Source organism: Gymnoscopelus braueri (assembly GCF_963280865.1).
Source record: "Gymnoscopelus braueri genome assembly, chromosome: 1".
Taxonomy (NCBI): Eukaryota; Metazoa; Chordata; class Actinopteri; order Myctophiformes; family Myctophidae; genus Gymnoscopelus; species Gymnoscopelus braueri.
The window spans coordinates 1,608,038-1,615,537 of NC_137603.1; the positions used below are offsets into that span (position 1 = coordinate 1,608,038).

The 7,500-nt window shown below is 37.8% G+C and overlaps 1 protein-coding gene across 3 annotated transcripts in view; it reads left to right on the forward strand.

Moving 5' to 3' along the window:
• LOC308087534 (NACHT, LRR and PYD domains-containing protein 12-like) overlaps positions 1–7,500 on the forward strand; it is a 135,356-nt gene that overhangs the window by 6,824 nt on the left and 121,032 nt on the right. The window contains exon 1 of one of the 3 annotated variants that reach the window (XM_080431470.1): positions 710–785. The exons of the other annotated variants lie outside the window; for them this stretch is intronic. The gene's annotated coding sequence lies outside the window, so the exon portion shown is untranslated. Of the gene's footprint in view, positions 1–709; positions 786–7,500 lie in introns of those variants that run through there. 3 annotated transcript variants of the gene reach the window in all.

Consider the following 7,500-nt stretch of genomic DNA (forward strand, 5'->3'; position numbering starts at 1 on the left):
AGTTGGTCTGTACTTGGAGCGTTCTTTTTCAATCAGATCTAGCAGATCTACAAGCTCACAATGAGTCACAACGTTATGTTCAATCTGTCCTATAATGGAAATTGATATTCTCTTCAGTTTTCCTGGTGACATAAACTGTATCTTAGAGGGAAATATTAACATATTTACATATCGTTATATGACATTTAAGATTCTGAACATTAACTATGTCATTCAGGATGACCTGAGTCAAAGCAGCTTGAGAACCACTGCTCTAGAATACTAATTAACTATTAAACTATATTATTAAACTTATAATAATGAACTCATACCATTTATTTAATACAAATAAACTGATACTAATAATCCTGTCTTGTCTCAAGGCTGGAAACAAAGTAAGCAGCAAACTGACACAACATGAGAGTCTGTCTGTCTGTCTGTCTGTCTGTCTGTCTGTTAGGACATGTTGTGAGCTTGTAGATCGGTTGTTTTCAGTAAAAGACATTTGTTGTAAAGGAGCATAACTAGTACATAGCCCTGTGGAGCACCATCAACAAATGGTTAAAATGCACTGACATGTATTTACATTCCTGACTTAGTCATGACATGTCTCTCTCTCACTCACTCACTCACTCACACACTCTCACACTCACACACCCACACCCACTGCCCCTCCCACTCTCTTCATCATCAGTTCAAACAGGAAGTGATCTTATAGCAGCAGGAAGAGCAGAGTTGTAACTTTACTTTGACGTGTGAAACAACTACACACAACAACCTCTGACTTGATGAGCTCATCTTACCAGGTAAGAATGTTACTGTATCATAAACTATATGACACCGTTCACAGCCGATCTACAAGCTCATTTACACACACTGTGAGCTTGTAGATCTGCTATTTTTGGTGTAGAGGGAAAAAAAGGAGTGGACCTAGTACATAGCCCTGAGGGGTGCCTCCAACAGTTGTTCAGATTAAACGACAAGTTTTACATCTGAGATTGTTGTGACATGTTTTCTTCTTTCTCTCTCTTCTTCTTTTTTTCAAGCCACTGCTTGTGGTCTGCCTGTCTGTCTGTCTGCCTGCAGGTAACGTTTGGGAATAAGGTTAGGGTTAGACATAGTTTTACTGAGGTTAAGGTTAGGAATAAGGTTAGGTTTAGACATAGTTTTACTGAGGTTAAGGTTAGGAATAAGGTTAGGTTTAGGCATAGTTTTACTGAGGTTATGTTTAGGAATAAGGTTAGGTTTAGACATAGTTTTACTGAGGTTAAGGTTAGGAATAAGGTTAGGTTTAGACATAGTTTTACTGAGGTTAAGGTTAGGAATAAGGTTAGGTTTAGACATAGTTTTACTGAGGTTAAGGTTAGGTATAAGGTTAGGTTTAGACATAGTGTTACTGAGGTTAAGGTTAGGAATAAGGTTAGGTTTAGGCATAGTTTTACTGAGGTTATGTTTAGGAATAAGGTTAGGTTTAGACATAGTTTTACTGAGGTTATGTTTAGGAATAAGGTTAGGGTTAGACATAGTTTTACTGAGGTTAAGTTTAGGAATAAGGTTAGGTTTAGACATCGTTTTACTGAGGTTAAGGTTAGGAATAAGGTTAGGGTTAGGCATAGTTTTACTGAGGTTATGTTTAGGAATAAGGTTAGGTTTAGACATAGTTTTACTGAGGTTATGTTTAGGAATAAGGTTAGGTTTAGACATGGTTTTACTGAGGTGAGGAATAAGGTTAGGTTTAGACATAGTTTTACTGAGGTTAAGGTTAGGACTAAGGTTAGGGTTAGGCATAGTTTTACTGAGGTTATGTTTAGGAATAAGGTTAGGTTTAGACATAGTTTACTTAGGTTAAGGTTAGGAATAAGGTTAGGTTTAGACATAGTTTTACTGAGGTTAAGGTTAGGAATAAGGTTAGGTTTAGACATAGTTTTACTGAGGTTAAGGTTAGGAATAAGGTTAGGTTTAGACATAGTTTTACTGAGGTTAAGGTTAGGAATAAGGTTAGGTTTAGACATAGTTTGACTGAGGTTATGTTTAGGAATAAGGTTAGGTTTAGACATAGTTTACTTAGGTTAAGGTTAGGAATAAGGTTAGGTTTAGACATAGTTTTACTGAGGTTAGGAATAAGGTTAGGTTTAGACATAGTTTTACTGAGGTTAAGGTTAGGAATAAGGTTAGGTTTAGACATAGTTTTACTGAGGTTAAGGTTAGGAATAAGGTTAGGTTTAGACATAGTTTTACTGAGGTTACGGTTAGGAATAAGGTTAGGTTTAGACATAGTTGTACTGAGGTTAAGGTTAGGAATAAGGTTATTTTTAGGCATAGTTTTACTGAGGTTATGTTTAGGAATAAGGTTAGGTTTAGACATAGTTTACTGAGGTTAAGGTTAGGAATAAGGTTAGGTTTATACATAGTTTTACTGAGGTTAAGGTTAGGAATAAGGTTAGGTTTAGACATAGTTTTACTGAGGTTATGTTTAGGAATAAGGTTAGGTTTAGACATAGTTTTACTGAGGTTAAGGTCAGGAATAAGGTTAGGTTTAGACATAGTTTTACTGAGGTTATGTTTAGGAATAAGGTTAGGTTTAGACATAGTTTTACTGAGGTTAAGGTTAGGAATAAGGTTAGGTTTAGACATAGTTTTACTGAGGTTAAGGTTAGGAATAAGGTTAGGTTTAGTCATAGTTTTACTGAGGTTAAGGTTAGGAATAAGGTTAGGTTTAGGCATAGTTTTACTGAGGTTAAGGTTAGGAATAAGGTTAGGTTTAGACATAGTTTTACTGAGGTTAAGGTTAGGAATAAGGTTAGGTTTAGACATAGTTTTACTGAGGTTAAGGTTAGGAATAAGGTTAGGTTTAGACATAGTTTACTGATGTTAAGTAGAGATGCACCGATTGAAAAATACTTGGCCGATACCGATTACCGTTTTTTTTTTTTAGTCTGACCTGCCGATACCGGTTTAAGAACTAAACAACTAACTGGAATTTGTTCAGGCCGAGTACAAGTACTTAATTTTGTGTATTTGCCAATACAGAGTACCAATAAAATTAAACCAGGAAAAGAACACTTATGCCACATCATAATAGTACAACATCCACAATCACAGACCATATCCAGTCTAATATCATGATATGGCTTTAATATTGATGCCCTAACTATACAACGAAAGGCCTAAAGTCATTACAAAAAGAAGAAGAATTTGTAAAAGAATACTACTGTAGTCTATTTATTTTGTACCATTGCTGTCATGGCTGTCACTGTAATAGAGCTGCATGATTATGGCAAATGATGGGTCCATATTGAGATCAGTTATTGAAATGATTTTTTTTTTAAATGGTAATCTTTTTTAACAAAAAATATTTTGAAAATGATTTTCTTATTTTGATTAAAAGCAAAAATAAATAAATAAGGTTTTCCCATTCAGACACATAGCATGTATGTCTGCATTTAATTGTTTTAGGTGAGAAATGTACCTTATGTCACTAGTCATGGGGTCTTCAACAGTGGGTCTGGGACCCCTAGGGGGTCCTCAGTTATTACAGGGGGGGCCGCCAAATCTTTGTGTGATATGATTTTTTTTTTACATTAACCACTAGCATCACATTTTTGAGGAGGACTTAGGCCAAAAATAGCAGATCTACAAGCTCATGAGCTTGTAGATCTGCTATTTTTGGCAAAGAGGTATATAGGTGTAGAGGGGAAAAGAGCAGATCAAGTTAAAAAACAAGTTTAATCTGCAGCACAATTGTATACAATATAGAGGGGGTCCCTGCTTCCTCTCTCTCTCAGCTAGGGGGTCCTTGGCCTGAAAATGTTGAAGACCCCTGTTCTAGTCTAGTCTAGTATCTTGCCTTTCAATGATATCAAAGGCAAAATATTACCATATGTCACTGTTTTGGCTTGTTTTAACCATAGATATTAGAAACCTAGATACCTCATTGGCCTCTGCAGTTCATTGGGGCGACTTGTATCGCAATACACGGCGGCTCTTCCGTCTTCCGCAGGGAACCTGTCACTCAAAGTGACTACTGGCCAATCACAGCGCTCACAGTGCGTTGACTACTGGCCAATCACAGTGCGTCTTTTCCGGGACTTGTCAGTGCAATGGTTCTCAACCAGTGGTCCGGGAACCACCAGTGGTCATTGAGGGGGTTCCAGGTGGTACCCAGCTAAATGATGGAGAGTTGATAATAACCAAATGGACCCTTATAGATCTTTAAATCTTGAGTATAACATTTCACTCTGTCAAGAGTCAAATTGTTAAACATCTGCATTACTTACTAAACAAGTACACAATTAGAGAACGTAAACAATTGTTATTTTGACAACATCTTATCGAACGATAACATATTCTACGTTTTGGGTGTGAGAGGCTAAAGCTTATCAAACGGTGTTCCGTGACTAAAATGCTGAATAAATAATGGACCTTGATATGAAAAAGGACCATGTCTCTTATTTGAATTTCACAAATAGAGTGTGGAGTTTGCCAAGTTCCAACTAACTAGATGCTGCGCACAGCTGCTGCCTCTTAAAGGGTTAAAAGCTGGGTTACAAAATGACCCGCCCCCACCTGCCTCTGATTGGCCTACCGAACTTCCGCGTGTGTGACGCACACGGCAGCCCTGCGGAAGCAGGAAGCGCGCCCGAGATACACACGCTTCAGAGCCGAATGAGGCGTCTACCTTTATATGTCTATGGTTTTAACCTCTGGGACTTATGTTACACTACTCTCTGGTCTGTTGCTCAGTGGACTTTTGTTAAACTTTGGGACGAGTCTTAACGAGCTTTAATAGGCTACAGCTGCATAGATGACAAGACGTCTGTAGGCACATGAATAAACCAGAGGTGCACTGTGGATGATGATGATCACAACGTCTTTTTGAGTTGTTGTTGGAAGCTGCTTACAGCATTAAGGACTTTTCAGATCATGGCCCCTAGTCATTTATTTGGAACAAAAAGCAACCCTGCGGGTAGGAGCAGCTATGTCTACTCTACTGGGAGAAGTGCACACACACACTAAGACTCAAGACTAAAGGTCCTTACACACCGGCGAATGTGCGAATATACGCAAAATTCGGACTCGTTCCAAATAATTAAAAGACGCTTTTTCGCTTCGCTTTTCCGCGCCATGTACGCTTGCATTGACTTTATAAGGTTTTAAAAAAAAGCGTATTATTCGCACGAAAAAATCGCCCCGGTGTGTAAGGACCTTTAGACTAAGACTCAACCTGGGGACCACCACCCTGAATAAGACTCAACAAGACATTTTGGCCGATATCGATATCCGATATAATATATTGCTCTTATGGCCGATAACCGATATAACGGATGTCGGTATGATCGATAAAAAAACAGTTTTATCCATTCTGAAAAACACGTGTAAACACTGAATTTGAAAAAGCAATGCCTGTTTATTCCAAATGATTTTATATTATCTGGATAATCCCCAGAGCAAAAAACATTTGTGTCAACTGCAAAAAGTACCAGTGACAGCAGCTTAGAAACTTGGCAAATATCATTGATGTAAAGAATAAAAGGTTTGTGCCCCAATACTGACCCCTGGGAGACGCCACAAGCAATGTCCAAATGATTTCAGGTGTATTTGCCCAGCTTCACAAACTGTTGACTTCTGTCCAAATAACTTTGTTTTAATCCAGTCTACTGCAATGCCTCTAATACCAATTTTCTCCAGTTTGTTTATTAATATGTTGTGATAGATAGTGTCAAAAGCTTTTTTGAGGTAAATTAATATTCCAATTGCATTGCAGACCCATAAGGGTCCATTTGGTTTGTACACTCTGAGTTACAGACCCATATAAGGGTCCATTTGGTTCGATTTGTACACTCTGAGTTACAGACCCATAAGGGTCCATTTGGTTCCTAACTACCCATCATTTAGCTGGGGATCCCCGGACCCCACTTTTAGAACGTGTGTGTGTGTGTGTGTGTGTGTGTGTGTGTGTGTGTGTGTGTGTGTGTGTGTGTGTGTGTGTGTGTGTGTGTGTGTGTGTGTGTGTGTGTGTGTGTGTGTGTGTGTGTGTGTGTGTGTGTGTGTGAGAGCTTAATAGCATACATTTGTTTGTTGTTACTTGTTAGCACTCATTAGCATGCTCTATAGCGACAAGTATTGCCAAACAGCGCCCAACTACTGCTATGTTTGTCAAGCAACGCGGAGGCTCTGTTTTTGTCCAATGACCACTTTAATAAGCTTCGCTAGGCTTACATACCTGAAGCAAATTAATTAACGAGTGGAGCAACACGCGCTCACAACGAGACACACTCCGTCTCTGTCTGAGTGAATGAGAGGCAGCGCGCACGTCTGTACACCATGTGAAACCCAACACCTATCCCCCCCCACACACACACACACACACACACACACACACACACACACTACTCTTGAGTCCTGCAGCTGCAGCAGCGAGACACCAATCATCGGCTGTTCACATCAGCGCAATTTTGATATCGGACCGATACCGATTAATTAAAAAACAACTATATCGACCGATATATATCGGTTGGCCGATATATCGCACATCCCTACTGTTAAGGGCTTGATATCATTCATTGCACGATACTACGCACAACACATTTAATCAAGCCCTTAATTAACAGTCATTATTTAACTGAAATATAATGAATGTCTCTTACCTCATCCAGCCTTCTATATTAAACTCATGTTAACTGATGAGTGAGCAGACACAAGCTATTATATGTATATTCTATATTAAACTCATGTTAACTGATGAGTGAGCAGACACAAGCTATTATATGTATATTCTATATTAAACTCATGTTAACTGATGAGTGAACAGACACAAGCTATTATATGTATATTCTATATTAAACTCATGTTAACTGATGAGTGAGCAGACACAAGCTATTATATGTATATTCTATATTAAACTCATGTTAACTGATGAGTGAACAGACACAAGCTATTATATGTATATTCTATATTAAACTCATGTTAACTGATGAGTGAACAGACACATGCTATTATATGTATATTCTATATTAAACTCATGTTAACTGATGAGTGAACAGACACATGCTATTATATGTATATTATATATTAAACTCATGTTAACTGATGAGTGAGCAGACACAAGCTATTATATGTATATTCTATATTAAACTCATGTTAACTGATGAGTGAACAGACAAGCTATTATATGTATATTCTATATTAAACTCATTGATTGCCAGAATTATTTCAGATTTCTTGCTGTTTCATGCCAGGGTTTTTACATTGAAAAAAAAAAGTACTCAGGAGCTGAGATACAACATTTTTAAGTTTTAAGTTAACAAGGAAGTGGATAAGAGTCTAGATCTTCAAAAAAATCATATCTCCTTGGTCTTTGGGTCAAATTAAAAAATAATCAAATATTTTTTTTTCTTTTTCTTAAAAACGAGTTAACTCGATCTTGGCAATCAATGTGTTGTTAACTGATGAGTGAACAGACACACGTAAATTAACGCACACATGTGCGCATCCGTGCACGTCCGTGTCCGTGTGAACTTT